Below are 26469 nucleotides of genomic sequence, written 5' to 3'. Positions count from 1 at the left end.
ATGGAGAGTAGGCCGATGGTGGCTTTGGAAGCTCCGATGGGGGCAGGCAGTATGGTGGCAACCTCTAGCCATGGAAGGAGGCGGCCATGATCTTTGTCTCTGTGTGGAGGGGTGCCTTCATTTTTTGTTGAGAGCTCTGCTCCGACAGGCTCGAAGGATGATTGGCAGATGTCAGTCGCTATGCCAGAAGTGGCCAACTGTGTGGCGTTGGTGGAAAGTTTTAGGGCATTTAGTGCCTTGCTCCCTGGGAGAGTGAACAGATTGGAGGAACGTTTGGCTGAGTCCCTTGCTATACCAGATCCAAGCCCTGAGAGGGTGCCAGTGGTACACAGAGTCTGCTCCGGGTGTTCATGGTGGTAGAAGGCGCTTGTAGCCGAGGGCCTCTTGTCTTAGTGCAGCCTTGGTTTACAAGCGCAAGAAAATTATGAAGGCAGCGACGGGTAGGAGGAACAGAGATGGGGCCCAACAACGTGTCACGAGATCGATGAGGTCGGCAATGGGAGCTCTGAACTCTGATCAATGAATTGCATCTTCTAGAATGCTAGGGTGATTGGAAATAAGCCTACTTGTAGGCGGTTGAAAGCTCTTGTTAACTCAAATAATGTGGACTTGGTGGTGGTGGCTGAACCCAAGGCACAACTTTCTAAAGCGCAAGTGGTGAAGAGGAGGTTAGGTTTGGACTCAATGTATTGCTTGAACAAGCTTTGGATTTTTTGGAGGGCTTCGGTGCAAGCTAGGGTGGTTGAAGAGCACGGCCAGTTTGTAACCTTGGAGTGTGTAGCAGTGCAGGTTCTTTTTTCATCACTTTTGTGCATGGCCTCTCTTCGAGGTTGGAGAGGAGAGAATTGTGGGAAAGGCTTAAGGTGTTCTCTCTTTCTGTTTCCTCTCCATGGGTGGTGGGAGGTGACTTTAATGCTGTGGCAGCTCCGTTAGAAAAGGTGGGCGGGAGGCCGGCTTGCTCACTCTCTTTGGAGGACTTTGGAGGTTTTGTTAACAGGGTGGCCCTAATAGATGCAGGGTATATTGGAAATATTTGCACCTGGTCTAACAACCAGGAGGGTGCTGGTAGGGTGATGGCTCGGTTGGACAGGTTCTTGGTGAACGCGGAATGGATGAGCGCTTTTTCCAGGTGCTCAGTGACTCATTTTAACCGGACTTGTTCTAATCATGTGCCTATTGGTCTCTCTTTCGGGGTGGACCCTCACCGTCCCACGTCCGGGTTCAAGTTTCAACAGATGTGGCTTCGACACCCTGATTTTTAAGCTTTTGTAAGGGAGCAGTGGGAAAAGTCAATGCCAAGAACAACTTTGTGTGTGCTCTTCTTGAAGCTTAAAGGGCTTCGCTCTGCTCTCCGCAGGTGGAACAAAGAGGTTTTTGGCAACATACATCAGCGAGTCAGGGATGCAGAGGACGCGGTCTGCAGGGCTGAAACTAAGTTCGATATACGGGCTGGTGAGGACACCAGGGCAGCTCTGGGGGCGACAAGAGATAGTCTCCAGGAGGTGTTGCTGCAGGAAGAGATCTTCTGGAGGCAGAAGTCCAGGGTTCATTGGTTGAAGGAGGGGGACCGCAACACCAAGTTCTTCCACTCTATGGTCAATGTCAGGAGGAGGTTAACCTGTGTGGAGCGCATTAGAGGGCCTAATGGGGAATGGATTACTGATGTGGAGGGGGTGCAGGAAGAAGCTGTGCAATATTTTTTGGATATCTTCACCTCGCAGGGGTGTGTGGAGGATGAGGGGCTGTTGTCTGTGATCCCTTTGGTAGTGTCTGAGGCTGATAATGCTTCCCTGCTGGCAGTCCCATTCTTGGAGGAGGTTAAGGGTGCGGTCTTTGCTTTATCTTCTGACAATGCCCCTGGCCCTGACGGCTTCTCGGGGCACTTCTTTACGGCCTATTGGGAGGTGGTGGGTCTTGATGTGTGGGCTGCGGTCAAGAATTTTTTTGTGGGTGGTGATCTGCCTAGAAGCTTTACCGCTGCCAACTTTGTCCTGATCCCAAAAAAGGATAATCCGGAGGTGATGTCTAATGGCCTATTAGCTTGTGTAACTTCTCCTACAAGGTTATTGCGAAGATTATGACATCTTGGCTCGTAAGGCTGCTGTCGGCTTTGATGGTAGAGGAGCAGGGTGCTTTTGTGCAGGGGCAGTGCATTCATGACAACATCTTTATTGTGCAAGAGGTCACGCATGAGCTGAATAGAAAGGCGAGGGGTGGCAATGTGATCTTGAAGTTGGACATGGCAAAGACTTATGACCGATTGGAGTAGGAGTTCCTGTGGAGGGTGCTCTTGAAGTTTGAATTCTGCAGGGACTGGATCAACCTAATAAGGAGGACGGTCGAGAACTGCTGGTTCTCAGTTGTGCTGGGGAGCAGGCAGTCAGGCTTTTTCAAATCCTCCAGGGGGGTGCGCCAGGGGGACCCTTTGTCTCCGACACTCTTCATCTTGGAGGAGGAGGTGCTTAGTAGGGGGATCAAGGAGTTATTTATTGAAGGGCACGCCTCCTACTTCAGGCTGCCGCGAGGGTGCCCAGGGATCTCTCATTGCCTTTTTGCTGATGACACTATTATCTTCTCCAGGGGACTCAAGAGCTCGCTAAAGCAAATCATGGGCTTTCTCAACAGGTATGAAGGCTTTTCAGGTCAGCTTGTTAACAAACAGAAGAGCTGCTTTGTGGTGGGGTGTAAGGCTACACCGGCCTAGGCTAGGATGGTGGGGGTGGTTACGGGTTTCACTCAGAAGGCGCTTTCAATCACTTATTTAGGTGCTCCACTTCATTGTGGAAGGCTTAAGATTTGCTTCTTCGATGGCCTAGTGGAGAAAATCAGTAGTAAGGTGGCAGGGTGGAAGGGAAAGCTTCTATCCGCTGGGGGTCAGGTTACCCTTCTGAAGCATGTTCTCTCCTCTATCCCAATCCATGTCCTGGCCATGTTGGACCCTCCTAAAGTTGTGTTGCGGAGATTGTATGGCATCTTTGCTGACTTTCTTTGGGGAAGTACGGAATGGGGAAAGCAGAAGCACTGGGTTTGCTGGCAGAGGTGTGTAGGCCGGTGGGGGAAGGGGGCCTTGGTGTTAGGCTGTTGGAGGATGTGGGCCTCGCATTGAAGCTTAAGGGGCTGTGGCGTGTCCTCATAGACAACTCTTTGTGGAGCCAATTTTTCAAAGCCAAGTTCTTCAAAGGGCTCCATGTGGTGCTGGTTGAGCCACAGGGTGTGAGTGCTAGATCTTGGAGGAATGCTCTGGCTTTCAAGGGGCTGGTTTTGGAACGATCTAGGTGGCTGGTTGGCATTGGGAATGTCTTCTTTTGGCTGGATAACTAGTCTGGGGTGGGTCCCTTGATCGATGCAGTGGACAACGCGCTCCTGGTTGATATGGAGCTGCGGGTAAAGGACGCGTTGGAGGAGGATGGTCCTTGGAAGCAAGAGCTCCTGGATCACATTGATGATGAGGAAATTAGGCATGACATCACCACTGGTAACTTTCACATTTCTGACAAGGCTGATGTACTTGTGTGGACACCGGCAAGTGATGGTTGTTTCTCGACCAAGTCAATCTAGAATGAGATCAGGGTTGTGGCCCCAGCTGTACCCTATGCCAAGTGGATTTGGAACCCATCACTCCCTACCAAGGTGGCTTTTTTCTCTTGGCAGCTATTGAATGGGAAGATTCCTATGGAGGTTACCTTAATGTCAGTGGGGATTCCGTTGGCTTCTCGATGTCTCTGCTGTGGGAGCCCTAGGAGAGAAACAACAGATCATTGCCTAGTTGATGGTGGTACTGCCGCCAAGGTGTGGGCGTTCTTTTCTCGCCTGTTTGATATTGTGCCTCACCCCGGCCAAGATGTCAGGGGTCGGATTGCTTTGTGGCATGGCTTGGTGAGCTGATGCTACCTCAATGACTATATTGTTGGGTTGCTGCCTGGTCTGATCGTCTGGGAACTCTGGAAAGAAAGAAACAACAGGAAACATGGGGAGCCAAGGCATGCTGCTGTCACGATCATTGAGCGCATTAAAAGCTGGGTGAAAGAGCTCCTGCTCCATGCAAAGATTGGCAGAAGAGGGAGGGCTGATTTTGCACTATTTTGGCATTGCGACACCTCTAGCTAAGGCTGTTCAGCCCCTCCCTATTTATTGGTGTCCCCCTTTTGCTGCAGTTAAGCTTAATGTGGATGGGGCCTGTCGAGGCAATCCTGGAGACGGAGGGGGGGGGAGGGGTTATCCGAAACACTAATGGAGCAGTCCTGGCAGCCTTCTCTAACTACTATGGGAGATGTACCAATGCTATAGCTGAGCTAAGGGCCTTAAGGGATGGTCTACGCTTATGCCATGATCTGGGGTTCAAAGATGTGATTGTACACTCGGACTCGGATACCACGGTAAAGCAGGTAAACCTTAAGAGGTGTAGCCTGTGGCAAGGGTGGTACTGGTTTAATGAAATTCTCCTATTGATTGAGGCGACGAGGGCCACGTGGCTTTTGCCTACAGGGAGAGTAATAGAGCTGCAGACTGCTTAGCCAAACGGGCATGTGGCTTTGGGTGCTCCACAACTTTCCAGTTGGACAACTTACCACTGGGTGGCTTTCAATGTATTCTTAGGGAGGATAGAGAGGGTCTGCCGGTCCTTAGAGTATAGTCCCATTGGTGACTACATTTTAAGGGCAGCCTAGACTCGCGCTCGTTCTTGAGAGTTGATTTGCTTTTGGGCTGGGGTAAGGCAGGATGACCCCCCCTATATTCTTTATTCTTTTTTGACTTCATAAAATTTAGGGGCTGGCCCGGGTCCTAGAGAAGTTCGGGTTTAAAAAAAAAAAAAAAAAAAAAAAAAGGGAAACAAATGTATCAATTGAAAAAAGAGGGATAAAAGATGCTTACCGTGAAGTGGTTGAGTTCATTCAATTGCTTTCATGCCAAGGCAATGGGGAGCCAATCGACACTTTTCTCTGAGCTATCAATCCCCACCTTCTAGTGCGAGGAAAGTAAGTCCAATCATCATCAATCAATTTTAGAGGTAGGAACCCCAGATGCTCATAGGCCCATTCCTGCACAAGAAAGACAAATATCAGGAAAGAGACAAAAGAGAAAAGAAAAGAAAAGCAAAGTGAGGAAGAATATAATTGTATAACAAAATTTGGATCATATAGGTTGATGGAACCAATGGGTAAGAGGTCCATCATCCTCAGAAAGTGGGTGTATGCAGCTCCGGCCCAGTCATACTCTTTGACATTGTCATAAGAGGGGAAGAAACGGACGAATTTGGCTAGCATCTCTCCCTTTAGGTTGCAGAAGAACACCTGGCCTATCATAGTGTAAGAAACTTCAAGCTAGTTGATCAAGCACTACCGAGGGAGAAGCATCGGTTAGCTTCTGGCCCTCCCAAACTTTTGTCAAAGCATGGAGAGAAATGACATCCTCCTTGACTAGTAATCCCAGCAAATCCTCAATGCTCTTAGAATTGGGAGGAAATTCTACCTATTCCAAAATAGGTGGGATGCCCCCAAACTCAAGACCATTAAGGGCATGAAAAGATAGGGGAGTGATGGTCATCTGCCCCACCACCAGATGGAAAGTGTGGGTTCCTAGTCACCAATGCTCGAAAAGAAGGTGCATGATAGTAGGATCTATGATGCAAGCATCTAGATAGGTTGTATACTCAAAACCGGCTCTCTCAATTCGGTTCACAACCGCATCATAGAGGGATTTATACTAGTTATGTACTAGTTGAGGGAACTCATACCTCTTGTACTTAGGGGGTGAGGTAGCAGGAAGTATGAAAAAGAAAAGGTCATGGGACCATCATTGAAGGGCAACAAAATACATGCGACTTTCCAAGAAGTAAAGCATGATAATCTTGGCGTAAGAGGAAGTAAGACTTACCTGATACTCTACTATATGGCCACAGATGTGGCGAACCGAATGTCGGAGAATGCTCTTTTAGTACAACTCTGATCGTTTCTCAATGAACTTCGAGCTTCCCATCCTATACTTCCATTTCCCGGTATGTATTGGATAGTGCTCAGAGATGAATCCAATTGTATATTACACTAAAAAAAATTTATTTTTGGACGTAAATCGACGGCCAAAACCGTACCAAAAGCATCCGCAGAATCATAAAGTGATCCACAGATCCGTGGATCAATGGACCCTAAATGGTGGTCCATGGATCCCTTAAGCCTCTCTTTTTTTCTCGATAAATAGGAAACCCCCACTTGTTCATTGTGATCCAAATTTTCTAAATCTAGAGCCATTTCTGAGAAGTTTCTCCTTGTTTTAGTATTATTTCGACACCCAAATGTCCCTTTCCCTTGCCGATAGTCCCTCGATAAGCCCCTCGATGTCCCGAATCCACAAGAAAGGTGAACCTACCCAATTTAGCCTAGAAGTACATGTGTGATCCATTTTTAAGCCCAACTCTTTTTTAGGAGGTATAGTCCTAAGAGAGAGAGAGAGAGAGAGAGAGAGAGAGAGAGAAATAGTCAATCCCCCTCCACTTGGGCCAGGGTTCTACAAAAATTTTTCAAAAAAGTTCATCCGAATAAGCCGACGTTCGGAAAAAATTTCAACAACAAATTTCGCCCGAATAAGGGTTCTGCCAAAATTTTGTCAAAAACATTCGAATAACCTGGGGTTCTGCCATAAGTTCGCCAACAAAGTTTGTCCGAATTAATCAGAGCTCTGTCAAAAGTTCGCCAACGAAGCAAGGAAATCTTCCCTTTCCGATCTTCGTCAAAAGCTATAGTTAGGTATGTCTATCCCTCAGTTCACTTTAAATTCGGCATAATGTAGGTTTTTTTTCAAGTAAACTATTTTTGTGTAAATATTAGTATTTGTATATTAACATAGCATGTTTGATTTCTTTCAGTATTTTAAATACATGCAGTTTAATCGTATGTTAGCCTCACATTTAGTTTAGGACATTTTGTTTTGAGAGAAGATTTGACTCATATCTTAGCATCTAGTAGAAAGATCGACTCATTGGGCGAGTGGGGTACGTAAAACCGTCTCACCTTTGTAACTTGACTTCTTACCCAAACTCTAGCCATACCATATGGAATCAATTGTAGCCCTATCCTTTAAATAGGATTTGGGCTACCCACATAGGGTTCTAGTCCCACAACAACCTAGGTGGTGACTCCCCTTATTTATTTTCTTTTAATTTTTAAGTTGTGCTTCCCGTACCCCCTTTCCTTTTCATTGAGTTGCTAACAAAAAGGGACTAACCCCAAGAAGGCGCTCCTAACACCCAAAAGTGCCCGCGCCCGCGTTGTATCTACAAGCGGCAGATCACCCAGATAGCAGACAAAGTTAAAGACAGAGAGTAATAGACAAAGTAATTAAATCACAGGAAGAGAATAACAGATAGACAATGCATTTATTGTACATAGTCATGCATTCCACCTATTGCATGATCAGACATAGTATTACAGATTGATAGTTATATAGAACCAAGCGCTTGCCAATCCCCCAAAAAACACCTTGTGAGGGAAGGTGCAACTTTAATCCCTTATTGCATACCAGCCAGCGCGCATCGCTCCCTCGTCCGAACCAGGATCTGGGCAGGGCATTTTGGGTCACTCCCAACAATCCCCCCCAAATGCACTCCCAATAATAGAGCACCCATGGCACTAATGCACGCCCAATAACAGAGTACCCATGGCACTAATGCATACCCAATAACAGAGCACCCATGGCACCGGGGAGATTCGAACTCGCGACCACCTGCTTTGATACCAATTGTGAGATAACCTAGAGGGGGGTGAATAGGCTATCACTAGTGAATTTTAAACCTTTTTTGATTTGTCTCCCAATTAAGTGTTTGAAATAAAATAGTAAATAGAAATAATGCGGAAAAAGGAAGACACAAGATTTATAGTGGTTCGGCTAAACCACGCCTACATCCACTCCTCTCAACCTTGAGAGAATTTCACTAGTAACTTCCTTTCAGTACAGTAGATGGGAAGAACACCTTTACAATCTTTTTCACAGGATAAGAGAATACTAACTCTTTTTCACAGGATAAGAGGATCCTACACACTAATCTAAGTACAGTCTAGATTAATGTAAAAATGCTTTCTTAACTCAAAAGCATAAACAATTGAAAGATAAAAGGTAAGGATTACCTACACAAGGAATGTGTCACGTATTCCTTGCAAGTGAAAAATGATATGTATATAAATGCTCTATGAAATGCCTTCAACATAATAAAGCTTGAAATATGAATTTGGAGAAGGTCTTTGATGTGTTGAAGTTCTCTTGAATGATGCTTGTAAGAGATGGCTAAACTTCAATAAAGAGAGCTTGAGATTGATGCTTGAATATAGCTCTCACTAGATTTGAAACTTACACAAACAAATCTTCAATGGCTAGTACTTGGGGGGTTTCAAGTGTTGTATTTAGAGCTAAGAAGATGCTCTATTTATACAAAAAATCTGGGCTAAGTTTGAGTCATAACGGATTAAAAACGGCTAGTTTTTAGTCAAACCGATCGACCACTTTGTGTGCCGGTCGACCTCTTTAAGAGAGCAGTTGAAAATATAGCCGTTGGAATCAAAATGCACCAACCGGTCGATCGCCGGTCGACCGGTTGTGGAACCGATTGGTGTTGGGCGACCGGTTCCCCAACTGGTATGTCTCACTTCAGCTACTGTGACCAGCGGTCGATCTGTGTAAGATCAATCGGTCGACCGGTTCTGAAATCGGTTCACAGACAGGGTATTTTTGGTGATTTTTCTCAGTGGGTACTTACACATATTAAACCCTATTAATACTAAGGCCATTATGGTATATAATCTAGCCTCCTAAGGTCTCTAAAATGCATGATGTATGCAATGCAATTTTCATTTAAAATTATCATGCAGTATATTGTGTGTAAGTGGTGTGTGTCTACAGGGTTGAGTCTTTGATCTTGAGCTTCATATTGACATCTTAAAAGATGTTCTTCAATCTTCAAAATATCTTGATTAGATCTTCTTATTGAAGAAGCTTCTCATGACTTTTTAGCATCCTTGATCATCCAAGTTCTTTGATTCTTTGGTTCTGGGCTTCTTGGTTTCTTGACTTCTTGGCTTGATGTCCATTTTCAAACAGGTTTGTTTGTTATCATCAAAACCAATGATTGGGGAGGGAAGTGATTACCTAACAAGTTATCATAGTACCATGTCATGGTATCATTTGCACAACATATTATGATTATAAATTGTATGCTTTCTCGTTGGGCTTCTTAGCTCACCCCACAAATATCATTATTTTTTCAGAGCATACACATGTTGAGTGTCAGTGCGCCGACTATGTCAGGAGAGCTAAAGGAAGGGGAGTAGCTCCTTCCAAGTAGATGATCAAACACCGAGCTAGAGATTAGTGATAGACCTTTTGGTGTTAGATGTATTTTGAGATACACTTGTGAAATGTATATATTCAGAATAGTCTTTTGATGTATATGATAGTAGATCCTGATATGTAAACAGATGCATAGTACAGTATGATGGCTTTGCCAGATGTACACAAGTATTTTATGAAATGTTTATGGAGTTCCCACTGCAATATTTTGATGTCTCTAATACATATGAATTTTGATGTATGTTTTATAGTTCTGCACATAGTAAGTAACTAACTTAAAATATTATTTAACAGTGGTCCGTGAGGGCCAGTACCATTACCCCAGGTTTGGGGCATTACACACTGGCCTTAACTGGCACCCACAATCATAGGTATACACATCAAATGGGGGGGGGGGAGTTGAGGCAAAGACTGTAAAGGAAAAGTAACTTATGGAATGACTGATTAACAATGGAACTATGTTCACCTATGATTAAAAACCTCAAATGTTGATTCATAAGTTGCTTATGTTATATGGAATGTTTTGTAAGTTGATTGAATGCTATGATCCAACGCAAGAAACTTGATTCTTGCACTTCATGTTTATATGAAATATATGTTATTATGTATTTATATCACTACTTGGTTGTGTAACTTGCTCACTGGGCTGAATAGCCCAGCCCAATATTGCTTCATGTTTATATAAGATCAACGATCGAAAGACAAAGGAAAGGGAGTTGCTGAGCAAGAAAATACCGATTGAAGGATCTGATCTTTGTTACCTTTTGGTGTATTTAAGGTCGTGTAAAGTTAAGAAATTATGTAGATGTTATGTTTTATTTCTAGACAACTAGACTATTCTAGACGACTAGACTATTTTAGAGGCAAAGTTGAGCATTTGATCTAGCATAAAATTGGTAATGGTGAAGGTACCAGATTATGGCTTGATCCATGGTATCCAGAGGGTGTTCTCACCAAAAGATTTGGGGATAGAATTCAGTATGATGCAAGTTCAGATAGACTTGATCCTGTGCTTTCGATTTTAGTTGATGGGGGTTGGGACCCGAGACCAATGAGATCGATTGCCCTTGAGATTATGTGGAGCCAGCTCAGAAATATTACAAGGCTTAATGCTTCAGATTATGATGTTGTTGTTTGGAATGCAAATCCTTCAGGTCTCTTTTCTTCTAAATCAGCTTGGGAGCTTCTCCGGAGGCCGAGTCCGAAGGTCATATGGGCATCTGCTGTGTGGTTTCATTTGAGTACCCCCAGGCAGTCCTTCACTTCTTGGAGATGCTTAGTCGACTCACTCCCTACATTAAACCAGCTTCAGAAGAGAAATGTTCATCTTGCACCATTTTGTTGCTTATGCTGGTCAGGTTCGGAATGTAGAAATCACTTATTTTTTGAGTGCAGTTTCTCTGGTCAGATCTGGAGAGAAATCTGTCGGCTTTGCTCTTCTAGATCCCCAACTTTAGATTTTATGGTGGAAGCTAAGTGGGTTGCTAAGGAGGTTGGAGGTGATCAGGTGGGAAGCATTGGTAAAGTGGCATTTTGTGCTACCATTGCTCACTTGTGGATGGAGAGAAATTTCAAGATGTTTCGGAACAAATCGCGCACCGGATCTGCTATTATTCTTGATATTTCTACTGATGTAAGTAATTGTTTTCACTCCATCACCCTTAGGGGGAAAATATCCTATCGGAACTATTACCTTATTGATAAATGGGGGGTAAATGCTCTTCTATCGAGCTAGATAGGTTGTTTGTGTTTTGTTCAATTTCGGGCTTTTCTTTTTAGCCTCTTAGGCTGATTAGAGCCCCCTTCTTTGTATATTCCTTCTTCTTGTTCTATAAATTTGATTTACCGATCAAAAAAATATATTTTAGATGCCAACAATATCACTACTTATTATGAGGGTTTTAGTAGGGGAATTATGGTAGTAATGAAACTGATGTTTATGTTTTGTACCCCATCTAATTTTTTAATTAAGACTTCTGCTGTTGACGGTTATATGTGATGATCAAAGTTTTAAATACTATAGAGTTTTGAGTTGCTTGCTCCAATGTTAAATAATTATGAGTGAATTTCACATTTTCCCTATGCGGTCCTAGCTGGATTTGGTGTCATGGGCACCACTAGGTCTAGGTGTTTGGGATCATGACATCTAAGGCATACCTAGATACCAAATTTTTTCACGATTTTTCCGTGTTCAGTGTGGGGTTGGTCTGGCTTCCTGCTTATGGCAATGCTGAAGGTGGATCCAGTACTGCCAGTTCTTGTCCAGGTATCTTTTTATATTCCTCTTTTTATTTCATTAATTTAATACATCTCTGATCTTTAGAGAAAAAAGAGAAAGAAATAGGACACATGGAAAGGAGGATTTATTATAGAATTCTGAAAATAAGCAAACATGCATGAAGATAAATTGCAAGTAAATATAGTAGTCATACTCCTACACAGTACTCCAGCCCAAAAGATTGGCAAATTATTATCTTATCCCTACTTCTTCTGGGTAAAGTCTTTAAACCGCTCTTCTTGCTTCTCTTTCTGTCATTTTACTCAATCGTTCATGGATTCGGGATACGGGGAGGAGGGGCATGGGTTCTATTCGGTCTCATAATATTTGGGTTGGGTATTGGAGGAGGAGGAGTCCAGCCTATAGGTCGCAGCTTCCTAACATTTAAATCTGCAAAACAAACAATCCATAGTCAACCTAACAATTCCTATCTATTAAATCAAGTTCTATTCTCTGTTTTTTAATTTTTTTTTTCTTTTGTTTTCAAAACTGAAAGTTTCTATAAGAAATAAGAACCTAATTATATTCTCTTTCAAAAACTATAGGTTCAAGCACAGAAATAAATATTTGTCCTCTTCTCTAGTTCATAAAACAAACAAATGAAAATTTTCATATTTTAGCTGTGACGATAAATTGATTAGTTGGCTAGATAATTAGTGATAGAAATCAAATCCATAAATGTAATTAAAACTGAGGCTACATCTTTTATTATCCAGAAAACTAAGGCTTTTGGATGGTGAACACTAGAAAAGGTTGAGATTTTTAATTTGAAAACTGATCAAATATTTTGGACATCCAAACTTAGACTAGATTATAACTACCCATACCTGCAGAAACCATTCCCAACTGCATGTGCATGAAGAAGATGACACAGATAAGGACTACCAGAATGAGGGAACGAGAAAAAGAAGAGATACCCATATTCTCTACTAATGCTACATATTCTCTACTAATGCTAAGGACATACGTACACATCTCCTCTCCTAAAGCTTTTCAGCTACTTATAGTGAATGACATGTTTCCTCGCCCTGCCCTTGTTAACAATTAGGCAAATACGATCATGCTTCCCACTACCTCTCTACTCATTTTAAATTCATGAGTCAATAACTCAGATACTCTTATCTGAGAGTGATTGATGTTGCCAGTTTGATGAAAGGGCTCGGCCGTTGACCTAATATGTCATTCAGGTTGTCAACACACGAAGTCTAAAGCATCAAATTTTGTTTTATGGCCATGTGGAATCCTATAAAAATTTTACATTATTTAAGTCTTATATGTAGATGGTTATAGTAGTTCGTATAGTTTCTAGTACTAGCACTTCTCTCTAACCATTGAAAATAAGATATTATATTTTTTTGCTAAAGGGTCATGCCCATGCTCACCAGGAGGTCTCGAGTTTAAGTCTCCTGGCTGGTACCTTCCCCCCTAGAAAGTAAGATATATATAAAAGCTCCCAATTCCCAAAAAAAAAAAAAAAAGATACATGGAGGTCATGGAAAATGAAACACCCTGACAAGAAACACTTCACAAAAACAAAATTCCCCACATGCGGCACCGCCATCAACAGGACTAACAAAGGGAGACATGCACAAAATTAAGGATGAAACAATCTGAACCTAGCTCTGCTCTGAGCATCCACGACAAATTCCTCTTGAACTAGGGGAAGCAACGACACCATCACAGAAAAAATTTGCAGAGACGCTGCCGATTTAGCTAAGAAGTTAGCTATTGGGTTAGCCTCACAGAAACAATGGAAGATTTTCCACACTATCGAGTCCAAGAAAGCACCAAGAGCAAGCCATCTCTGCCAAAGATACCAGGGCGTAAAAACTGCCACCGAGTCACACTCAACCCAAAGCCTAGAAATGCCAGAGATTTCACAAATTCCAGACCCAAAATTAGAGCAATGAAATTCAACAGCGAAATTAGTATCCACTCCCAAAAATTCCCTAAAAAAGATGATCTGAGACTTTGGATTTCGTAAAACACCCCCTGCGCCTGATCTGCCCAGATTACCTAATGAGCAGCCATCACATTTAATTTAAACCCATCTAGGAGAAGGCCTAGACCAGAAGACTTCCAAAAATCAGGAGGGATCTCGAGACAACAAAGAAATATTAAGGCGCCTCCCCAACAGGAGATCTTGGATAGTAATATTCTTGCACCGAATGGAGGGAGAAATCCTCACAAATTCTATGAGAAGTAAGCCACATACCTGAGCTTCATTGTTGCTCCTACCTTCAAAATGTCTCTTGTTCCTCCCCAGCCAAATAAAATAAGAAATTAGAGAGAGACCACACACCAAAACATCACGCAGAGAAGACGCTACTGCTTTACTCTTCCACCAAGCATTCAAATCTAGTAACAAATCATGCTGTTGTAGATGCTGAATTTTGCCACCCCCCAGTGATGACGACAATCGGACACGAAAGACTGGCAATGCCCTTTAAGCTCTCTTTTTCTTCATAGTGACTCGGACACCCCCTATTCCACCTTGTTTCCACTCACGGTCCCCCGCATCCAAGGTACGACCCCACACGACGCCCCCGCCCGAAGCCACGACTTGGCAGCAGCGCTGCACCTAGCTGCCACACCGTGCGGCTGCATCGCACCCGACTGTGCCTCCTCACGGTAGCCCCGCGCCCGGCTTCGGTGCCGCACTGCAGCGCCTGATCCAGCCAGCCCTTGGCCTCGCGGTGCCTCCCGGCAGTGCCGCACCCCAAGCCGCGATGCTGCGGGGGACCTAAAACGTGATTGTTTTGGTTCGGCAACGCCGCCAGACGGGATGTTTTCCTATAAATAACCTCACTCCTCATTTCAACAAGTTCCAAGTTGAGGAGAGGGGGGACCCCCAAGGCTCCAATTTTCCTCTTTTTTCTTAGTTTCGGGGCTCTGCCCCAGTCCAATTTTGAGCTTTCGAGCCTCGTCCCTCTATCCGGAGTCCAGGTCCCCTGGACTCGCCTTTCCTAACTCGTTTCCGCCCAAAACTCCGAAACCTCCCATGGCCTAGTCACCTTGTCCGACATCCTAATGCCTAGTTTCTAAAGCTTTTTATGCCATTATTCTGTCCGAGGTCCTAGTACCCGACACTTGTGCACCGTTGCTCTGCCTGATATCCGAGAAGCCTATTTTCCAAAGCTTTTTGACGTTGTTATTTTGTCTGAGGTCCTAGTACCCAACACCCATACGCCGTTGCGCTGGCCGACATTAGGGTGATTACTCTCCAAAGATTTTTCGATGCTATTATTCTGCCCGATATCCGGGCAATTACTTTCTGATGCCATTACTCTGTCCGACGAAGGACAAAGCCAGTCTTTTGCCTCCACCTGAGCTGGGGGACGCGATCCGTCTCATATGACTACATTGGTTTAAAGCATACAGGTATTTAATCCTTTCATCACACTTTAATTTTGTAACAATGTAGACTTTTAAATTATGCCCGTGTAGTGTATAGTAGTTAATTTAATTAGGCAGTTTGTGTATCATTTTAGCTATACATGTGGAAATAGGACATTTATGAAGGAAGAATATTCGAAAACCAGCATCTAGTAGAAAGACCGGTTTACTCGGGTAAGGTGGGTGCCTAACACCTTCCCACCTAACCTGAATCTCTAACCAGACTAAACGAAGTCCTGTAGCCCTTCACAGGGCTGCACCAATGAGTCCTAGGCCCTAATCCAAGGTGGCGATTCCATTTCAATTAATTGTATGACCCCCATCCCCTGATAAATCATGAACATCGAGAAGACGTATTCCTTCTCTCTCTCCAACCGAGGAACATAACCCAACCCAATGCGAACCAAAAGAGTGCTCAAATGGGGGTGCGATGCAGTTCCAGGAATGGATCCTCACAATGGCGACTCCACTAGGGAGTGATGGTCAAGCTTTCAATACTAGATGCTACCGTTGAACGCAAGAATATTCTTCCTTTTGCATTATTGATTGATGACATGTTTGGCTAACCCCTTTTGTGTACTAACTACATCATGCATTGTGTTCGAAGTGAAATCAAACAACGAGGGTACTTCCTGTTGTGCCTCTACCCCCGGGGAGGTGGGGCACATCAGACTAAGTACTCTGAGCTCGGATGATACCCGCTTCCGCCACCACTATCATGCACACACAATACTTCATGGGAACACACAACCCCATGGTTAGTCATTGGACCCCATATGTAGATATGGGTAACTTGCGGCGAAGACATAGTCCTTTATATTTACTATACGAATTTAGAATCACCAAGAAGGGTATTCACTAGTGTGTTGCAGGGTACTTTGCTACTAAAAAAGGGCACTAGTTTGATCACTCTGAGATCGTGTGACATACTCTCCTGGTATATTAAAAGAACCACTTGTCAAAAATTTACGACCACGAGCAATAGGTATATTAGTTCTGTCAAGGGTAACCTTTTTCTGTCCTATCAGCTTACCCATTGCATGCATCATAGGAAATTAGGCCATATATGATTAGGATATGCCACAAACTAACATAGCAACCCATTGGGGTCAAAATTGAGGTTCTTGGCAGTATATCCTCCTTAATGTAGTTTACTCGTCATGGGAAAGAGCTCCATTTTCCCCTCAGATGTCCCTCGATAGTCCCTCGATAGCCCCTCGATGAACGGGACACAATTGTCCGAGATGGTGTATAAGAAAAGAATAATGTAGCCTCGATAGTCCCTCAAAAAATGTTACTCCGCCCAGGACATTATATCAATAATAAAGCTCTGGTTATCCCAAAATGGAAGGTACTCTACATTAACTAAGGATTAGACTGTCGGGAGATCCTTAAGAAAGCCTCTTCGTGACGATCCTAATTCGATCTCTGGGAGCCATCGAACAAGGAAGGATTTATGGCAAGATTATATCGACTTACAGGGCCATGGGAGTCATTCCCAGGTCATTTTAAAGTTTGATGATGATCTCACCACTAATTACCTGAGTAAGGTGGAGCGAAGAGGTCAGAAACGGATCGTTACGCTACCCAACCACTATTTGTATATATATGTTTGTATATTTGCTTTGAAAACCATAACATAAATATGTATATATGCGTATTTAAAAAAAATTAAAAAAAAGGATAAAAAATGATAATTTTTTTGTCACACAAAATCCTAAAGCAATCTTTCGCCCTTGTAAGGCACAATTCTACAATGAAAGAACCCTTTGTTGCCCGTTTGGGACCGTCAAGCCGGCCGATTAACTCGGGCCCACCTCCACCAGTCTCCATCCCCTTCGTCCCACAGAAATCCCAGCCCATCTTCTAGTCCTGTGAGGTAGAGTTTAGTAAGGTCACCTCCTCTTACGAGTACCATGGATCCACCAGAGGACGGTTTCGAAAGAAGTTTTAAGTCAAGAAATGGTCAGCATGACAAGAGAGATGACTGAGATGAGGCAGCTAGTTACACAGATGGTTCAGGAATTGTAAAGTTAGTCTTAAGGAGACAGTGTACAAATCCCCGAAGAACCTATGGTGACACCAATATCGAAGGTATAACCCAAAGTTGTGATAGAGGAGGAAGTTGTTGTCATCAACACCCCACAAAATCCCCCTGAAACTGAAAGAGAGAAACAGATGAGGGAGAAAGTTAAAAAATTGGAGTGTGCAAGGGAAAGTAGTGGCAAAGCTAGAAGATGATTTGGTCTTCTTCTCGACTGGGAGAATACCTGAAGACTTCAATGGAAGCTTGACAAATTCGACGGGACAGGGGACCCCAAAGCCCACCTGAAGATATTCATTACTGTGGCCAAGTCATGGGAGTTTATAGGGAATCAAATGTGTCAAGCCTTCCTTTACTCATTGGCTGGATCAGCCCTGAGGTGGCTTACTCAATTAGACCAGACAAACTCCGACCTAGTCGGTGGTGGTGAAGGAGTTCACCAAGCAGTATTCTTACAACACTAAGGTAGATATTACTCGGTATGAGTTGGAAACCTTGAGGCAAGGAGCCGATAAAGGATTTTCCAATTTCATTATGAAGTTCCGTGAGAAGGCATCTAGGATGTGGAAACGTCCGAATGAAGCAGAACAAGTGGAAATGATACTAGAGAACTTAAATGGGGAGTACCATGACCGCCTCTACTATCAGCACATCAACAGGAAAGCGAATTGAAGACAAGCTCTTCAAAGGAAAGCAAGCATAGGCTTCAACAAAAGAAGCCTCTAGATCTCATCCTAATAAAAACAACAAAGTAGGAAGAGGGAAGGGTCCCGAAGTGAACGCGGTCACCACCGGCCATTACACCAAGAAGAAGATTTCACCGACAGCCACTGTACCATTGGTTATCCAAGCAAAACAGTAAGCTTCTCCCAGATAGTTTACTTTTGGCAATATGACTCCTACTCGCCTCTTCTTCAAGCTCAAGAGGGAAGGGATGTTGGATGTCGTACCGCCAAGACATGTAGAGTTGGCCAATCCACCTCTAGGATATAAGCCAGAGTTACATTGCTACTATCATAATCAGAAAGGTCACCAGACTGACAGATGCATACACCTCAAGCATGCCATACAAGACCTGATCGACGCAAGGAAGATAGCATTGAGAGTGGAACAACAGCCCAATGTAAATACTAGCCCTTTGCCAAACCATTGGGTGAATATGTTGTAAGAGGATGTCACTTGTAAAGACCCAACATTCATGATCCAGCCTACAAGACAAGGGAGGAAGTTGATGGATTCTTGAATTTATAGGGCTATCCTAGCAGCCTAAACCAATGAAAATGAGAAGAAAAGAAAAGAGTTGGAGGCTCTAAAGCAAAGGGTGAATGAAGAATTTTTTGACTTCGTCAAAAGATTCTTTGAAGAAGCGGACTAGATGCAACCTCGCCTAACGGATGAGGGGCAAGTAGGGATAATCCTGGAAAATCTACATGGGGTGTACCATGAATATCTTTACCCTCAGCGGCATGAGATACTGAAAGCATTTGCCACCCTGAATGGGTCGCTTGATGAAAATGAACTTAACTTCTCGAGATCGTCCATGGAATCTATGAATGCCTTGGAAGAAACGACAACGGGTTTGGACCCGACCACTCTGATTCAGCCCGTAAGAAGTCCCTTGAAGTAGTTAAAAAGAATTTGGAGGAATAAGGTGCGTCTCATGTGGTAGATGAACCTCCCAACAGAAGCTAGAACCAATATCAACAATTTCCTAAGAGACATGTGCAGAGAAGAAATGATTGAAGCTCAGCCAACACCTTTTCGCGACTGAAGCCGATACACTCGAAAGAGGAGAGCGAAAAGGATGATGGTGTGTGCTTATTGTGCAAGAACCAACTATAATGGAAAATTCAGAGAAGGTGGATAGCGGTGCGACTAAGGGAAGGGAATAGCCTCCATCCATTGAGCAATGAAGCTGGAATATCTAGAGAATGGGTTAGACAGCCTTGGACCTCATGTGCAATTGAGAAAGTTCGGGTTCATCGATTATGAGATCAGCCACATGGCGTATGTGGAAAACTCAAAAGATGAAGAAGAATGCGCTAACCTGACTGTGCACATTCAATCCATTGCGGGAGAGCCACCTAAAGGTAACATGAATGTTATTGAAGAGGTCACACCAAGCTTGATCCAAGCCGTATCTGCATTGGCCATTGGCGAGACTCTCTATGGAGACACTTTCCTTATCCAGATAGGAGGAAATACTGATGATAGTGAAGAAGAAGGCTTTGAGTCACACTTTGAAGATGAGTTCTCCGTTGAAACTGCAATAAACAATATTGGAGCAGACAATGACGGAATAGACCCAACTGATCTCATCCAAGCCATACCTCCTAGAAATGAGGGAAGTAGCAGCAGTGAGGGAGAAAGATCTCCTGAAAATCCAAGAAGAGCATGGTTCATCAAAGAAGAAGACTGTGATAGATGGGGCATGAGCGTCTTCCATCAAGTGCAAGACATCCTTGAGCTAATGTTCATGGCCCACGACATCATGCATGAAGCTACTTCCAGCTTCCCGAATATAGTGTGTGGTCATTTGGCAGAATAAGTTGAGAAGATAGAATTATCAGCAGAAGAAGATATACTTCAGAGAATGTTGCATGAGCTGAGGAACATGGCTTGGCTGAACCTGGCATTAACAAAGGATTTATTTGGGAACCCACCCCAAGATCCTATGTTATACTCGGATGATTTCCCTTATGCGGGTCCACCAAGAATGATGGAAGAATGGGAAAATCTGGTCGATAACGTCAATATCGGAGACCCATACTTTGATCCAACAAAAGTAATTCACCTTATTGATAGTAGTGGGGAAGAAGAAGAGGACCTAGGTCATCAAGATTCTGAAGAACAGTCAGATGATGAAACATCCAGTGAAAGTCTGAATGACAAAGTAATGGATGAAGGCACTGGTAGTGAACTACCCAGCGAAGCGTCTAGAATGGAGGAAGAACCTACTATCAATCCGTATGAGGAAATTTATGGATCAAGAGCTTGGTCCCTTCCATTCGAAGCAAGGGGTATCCTTAGAATGGCCGATAAGATTCACTAAATGCTCTTTAAGGTAGTACTTTCAGACCAAAGCTATCAGGAAGAACTCCAACGACAACAACCGATAAAGGAGAAATGGCCATTACCTCAAGTCTTGAAAGAATTGGAAGATGCGGTCTCCCTCGTGTTCACTCTGGCAAAAGAATTATGTGGAAGTCCTCCAGCATCTCTACGCCATGGAAGTACGGAATATCACGAATTGGCACAAGCACATGATAGGTTTTACCTCTACAACATCAACACGGATGAACAAATGAGGGATCCCACAAAGAACATTCATCCTGTAATCTCCAGTGATGATGAAACATCAAAAGATGAGGAACATTTCAAGTCCTTAGCTGATGCCATGAGGTTCTAAAAGTTAGCCAGTGAAATCTTCAAAATGATCCGGCAGATGATGCTAGTAGGCCCGTGAAAGCTGGATGTTGATCAACTTATTGGACACCTCTATGGAAAGCAAGAGGTCCTGTATAAGATCTTGCAAAAGGCCCAAAGGACGATCGTTGCCTTGAAGGCATAAAGCAAAGTCGATCATATAAAAAGAAAGAGCCCAATAGTAGGAACCATTGTGATAACTGAAAGTGACTTGGAAGATGACAAGCTGTGCCTTGTAGAGCTCATTGTCAAGGGAAAAGAACCTGAAGTATCAAAGACCTGGAGTGGAAGAAATTTCAAAGATAAGGGTCTGATTGTAGAGAAACCATATGCACCTCAGAGCAAGTACGAGCCAAAAAAATCAAGTGTTGAACCAACTGAAGAAGATACAAGCCAACATCTCTATCTGGGGGTTGCTGATGGTCTCTTCGCCACATCGGGAAGCAGTCCTGAGAGCACTCAATAAAGTTCAGGTAGCAATAGAGATTGGCCCAAAAGAGCTTTCAAACATCGTGGGGGCTACCTATGCCACACACTCTATCTCATTCTCCGAAGATGATTTGCCACCTAGAGGGAAGAATCATAATTGGGTATTGCACATTATCGTAGAATGCATTGGGAACCGGGTCCCCCAAGTCTTGATAGATAACTGATCAGCTCTCAATGTCATACCTCTCAAGGCTGCAAGCTGCATGGGGCTAGACCTCACTCGTAAGAAGCCCTCTGCTCAGACAATCCAACCATATGACAACACAAGAAGGAAAGTTTTGGGAGTTTTGACCACTGATATCCCAGTCAAACCTGTCCAGTTCATGGTGGAATATCAAGTGATTGACATTCAAGCATCATTCAACATGTTATTGGTGCGACCTTGGCTACATTCTATAGGGGCGATGGCCTCAAGCCTGCATCAGAAAATGAAGTTTATCCAAGAAGGGAAGATGAGCACTATCTTTGGTGACCCAGAAATAGTCCACACCTTGGCAAGCATTGAGGTAGGAGTAGAAACTCCAGAAGATACCTAGCTAGGTGGATTCGAGATTGGGGCAATTAGTGTGATGACCTCAAAAGTAAGAGAGGTAATCCCATTCGGATATCCATCCACATGGAGTAAGTCAACTTTGAAGATGATGAACAACATGGAATATTTCCCAGGGCTTGGACTGGGAAAGAATCAGCAAGGGATTTCAGAATTCCCTGAGTTTCCAACTTACAGCAACCGTCATGGACTAGGATATGAAGAACCAAGGAAAAAAGGATTTGAATAAAAATTAATGAAATATGCATGTGCATCATTTAGGGACCTTAGGAGGTTTTAATTGAATCCCTTCTTGACCTTAGAATATGTTAAAATTGGTTGGAGAAAGTCTCAGACTAAGCCCAACAGTCAAACTGTCAAAATCAGGCCAAGACTATGATCCGGTCTGAGCATTCGGTCGATCGGATCTCAGGGTGTGCATCGATCGGGCTTCACAGCAGCCTCATGGGTTCATTCCCATAAATGATCCGGTCGATCGGATCAAGTGGGATGATGATCCGATCGATCGGACATCGATCGGATGGCCCTACTGCCCTCCAATGGCTAGTTTTTAACAGCTAGTTTCTCCAACGTCTATGATCCGATTGACCGGATCAATCTTCAGGTCGACCGGATTGGTAAAAAATAGATTCGTTAGAACATATTTTGCACATGTTCTAAAGGCCATTAATGAGCCTATAAATAGAGAACATGTCAGTCCTTTTCAACTATCCATTACAGTCTAAAATACAACTTTTGAGAAAGGTGAAAAGTGATTGATTGCTCTCATCATTGGAGTTTACTTGTCTACATCTACATCAATCAAGATTGACTCAAAAGCTTAAAAAGACCTTCACTTGTACTTACTCTAAGCAACAAGTCTTAAAGAAGGTTTGCATTGTGCTAGCATTTCATTTACATCATTTGGCACTTGCAAGGAGTACAAATCACACTCCTTGCCTAGGTAACTCTTACCTTTATTCTCTTTGTATTAGTTTATGCGTTTGAGTTTATAAAGCATTATTGTATTAGCCTAGACTGTACTTAGGTTTTGCAAGGATCCCATTATCCTTAAAAGATTGGGATTCTCTTATCCCATGAAAAAAGATTGTAAAGGTGTTCTTCCCACCTACTGTACTGAAAGGAAGTAACTAGTGAAATTCTCTCCAGGTTGAGAGGAGTGGATGTCACGCCCCAAACAACCCCCTGGGAAGATTTAGGTAGGTGACCGGACATCCTACGACATCCGCCAATCCCCAAGGATCAAGAAGCAGTACTTACACGTCACAAACCACACCATGAGGGTAAAAAGGTAATTAAAAGAATATCAGAGTGCCACAGAAGATCAGACTACCCACAGATGATATATATCATCAACAAACAAATCCCAATTTCCTATGTTATACCATATACATATCCATTTATGTTCAATAAGTACAATATCTTGGTAATTACACTTCTTAAAGAAGAAACTTAAATAATAACAAAATCGTCACTAAGCAACGAGATGAGGAAGATCTAGAATTCCATCGACAGCTTCCTCGCCCATTGGCAAACCCGTTCCTGCAAAATCAACTAAAAGAGAATATACAAGAGTGTGAGTCCCACCGAGCCCGTGAATGAAATATAAACCATGAATGCACATGCAAGCACAACCAAATGAGTCCTACATGAGGTGCAATTCATTTTAATTATTAGCCACCTAACGTCACAACTAAGGTGGGTTAGTGCTACAACAATCCACAATACGTGTATCCCCGGTGCGGGCTTGGTTACCCCTTCCCACGATTCACCCATGGGTTGTCGGAGAGGACCAGTCAGCTCCAGCATCTCCCTACCCAGGTCAGCCTTACCAGCCCTCTGTGATTATCCTGTGAAGTGATCGTCAATATATAACTCAATGATCACATTTCTTTTCTTTTGGATTATATTGTGGCATAAAGCCCGACATATAGCTCAAGGTCACATTTTTTTTCCATATTATGGTTTTAAGCCCGGTATATGGCTCATAATTGAATTGTGGCTTAAAACCCGGCATATAGCTCAAGGTCACATTTCTTTTCCTTATTATGGTTTTAAGCCCGGCATATAGCTCATTATTGAATTGTGGCTTAAAACCCAACATATAGCTCAAGGATTATACGGTCACTCCCACAGGCATCCAACACCTTAACCTCTGTTGGCAAGGGTGTGTAGCATGGGTGATGAAACTCTAACCCCATGTCTAAATGGCATCGTATGATTCAGGCGGTGTCAACCATATCTCATAATACGGGCTACCACGGGCCTCATTTCCAAGCCAGCTACGGCATCTAATCTAGCAATTCAACATACAAGCATTATCATCCATTTTCAATGATCATCAGATAAGATTTAGAATTCAAATGAGAATATAAAACAATTTAAAGTAATTAAAGATAGTAAATATTATTGTTGTTGTCATGACCCATCAGTCATGTTACACCTACACTCATGGCATAATTCCACTCACTTTGGTTTGATCCTACCGGTTCAGTTGTTTGTTCAGTTTCGATCGGTATCTGGCTGTGCACCTCGAGCACGGAAACAAATCCTAAAGTATTAAATCAGAAATATGTTATTTTAATTATTCAAAACTGTTTTGGATAACTCAGCGTTAGTCTAGGCTCCTAGGTCTAACTCGGTGCTCAGTCCGAGTTCACTTTGAATTCTCTGGGCCTTGCACTAGGCTTTAGGCCCATGTCCCGATGCATTATCTGGAGTATGTGGCCTAGGGGTAGAATGGTCATTTACCACTATAATACATGGTTCTAGGTCACAATAGCCTTACAACACAGTCCCTAGGTCAGCAGTGCTACAGGACCAACATAGATAGGGTTTCCAAGCCCTGCGGCCCCGCTTGGGTACCCAAGGTATACATAATTATGGACAGATGTGAGGAGGGGTATTTTGGTCATTTTCCACCTCCTTACACTATTTATAGTCCATATGTGAAGGTCCCCCAAGTCAGATCAGCAAAACAGTGAAGTTTCATTCACTGGGCGATGTCTCTGGGGGATGTCTGCATCGCCCAGTGGAATCATCCAGAGAATGCAAAATCGGAATCAGGCTGAGATTCCAAGGTTTTGAACCATGGGCAGTGCATGGATCCTCTCCCCATGCATGTTAGGTCATCTTGGACCCCCAGGGGTATACTTTGTACTGGTCCTTATGGATTTTCACCAGGGCCCACCACTTGGTTGCCAGAGCCTGCCCAGATAGCCTAGTGAATAGTAACCCAGTATAGCTTCAACCACAAGCCACGGTTTTGGCTGCATGCAAAGCTGGTTTTATGTATAAAATAGTAATCCAAAGCTGCTACCACCTAGGGTTAGGTTCCATGTAGCCAGGGCATGCACTCAGGACTCCAAACAGTCAAATACCAGTGCATCTGGCAATGCAGCCATGCACAGCCAGATTTTGGCTTCAAGACCAGCAAAGCAGATCTGTATTTTTATGATCTTCCATGCTCCATGCTTGCATGGCCAAGCTAGAGCAGTTCTAGGCAGTTCCCAGCTGTTCTGGGCTTCCCTTGGCCAGATCTGCCTCCATAAAGCATAGATTCAAAAGAGGAAACAGAGAACAGCAGCATAGCAGCAGGTATAGGTGTAGTTTAATACCTGAGAACAGCCAAGAATGGCTGCTGGAGCTAGGCTTTGGAGGTAGGGACAGCTTCCCCTCCTCTCTTCTTCTTTCCCTTCCTTTCTTCTTCCTCTCCTTCTCTTTTCTCTCTTTTCTCTCTTCTTTTCTCTCCCACGTTTCAGCTGTAGAAATAGGTTCTAAAATGAGGCTGAGTCCTCAATTTATAGACCAGCCCTTGACTAGGTCCTGTTTGGCTGCGTAGGCCCACTTCAAGAATGTGTTTTTAGACTGATTCTCAGTCATTTCGGGCTCTCTGGTGGGGTCCACAGTGATCCGAGGGCATGAGATGATCCCCCAGACTCCCCTCATCCTATGGAGGATGTTTGTGGCCAACATCGGTGGTCCCCACACATCTGAAGATCAAAATACAGCAATTTCCCACTCTGGGTGTGCATCGCCCAGTGACATCATCCAGAGAATTCATTTACAGAATATTTTGGATTGAAATGAAATTTCAGTCCATTTAGAGACATAATTGGCTCATGGTTCCTTCTAAGAAAATGAAGCTCTATGAATCTAGTTTCTAGAAAAGCTAGAAAAAAATGAAATGAAGATTGGGTTATGAAGTTATGCTATTTTTATTACACAAAGGTCAACCTTTCAAAACAGCAGGATCCCATTTTGACAGCAACTTGAGCTAAGCTTTTAACTAACTTAGAGACAGATCTAAGTAGTGGTGTCTTCTAACAAAATGCATCCCTGTGAGTCTAGTTTCTAAAAAAATTGGAATCAACTCAAATGAAGTTTTGGTGGTGGATTTATATCATTTTAACTAAGAGAAGGTCTATCTGTAAATTAGTAGAATTTGTCATTTATGTTGGGATTTAAGATGTATGTATGGAATTGTGTTCTCATCATCAAACCAATCATGAAAATTGATATTTGGGTTTAAAAATGCTTTATCTAAAACATTCAAGGTGTTGAGGGTCATCATTAGTTTAGCCTAGAAGTAGGATTTAAGTCCAAGGGTCCTAGAATCAAGGTATGGCACCTTCCTTAGCCTGTACATTTTGTGATGAGCTGTACAGTCACAAGGAGTTTCTGTTTACCTTCTTAATGGTATGTAGGTCCTCACCAATGGGCTACCTCGTCATGTTCAACCTCGGGTCCATTGCACCATAGTATACTGGTAGCCTTGACCTCGGATTTTGGGCTTTCAACAAAAATTCCAATTAGCCCCTATTTTTGGGCAAGGGTTTTACAGTGGACGTAGGCTAAGTTTAGCCGAACCACTATAAATTTTGTGTGTCCTCTATTTGCGCATTATCTCTATCTATCTTTTTTAATTCAAAGAAAATTTTAAAAGGACAACAT

Source organism: Telopea speciosissima, chromosome 5 (assembly GCF_018873765.1).
Source record: "Telopea speciosissima isolate NSW1024214 ecotype Mountain lineage chromosome 5, Tspe_v1, whole genome shotgun sequence".
NCBI classification, from domain to species: Eukaryota; Viridiplantae; Streptophyta; class Magnoliopsida; order Proteales; family Proteaceae; genus Telopea; species Telopea speciosissima.
Note: the sequence above shows the minus strand (reverse complement) of the source record.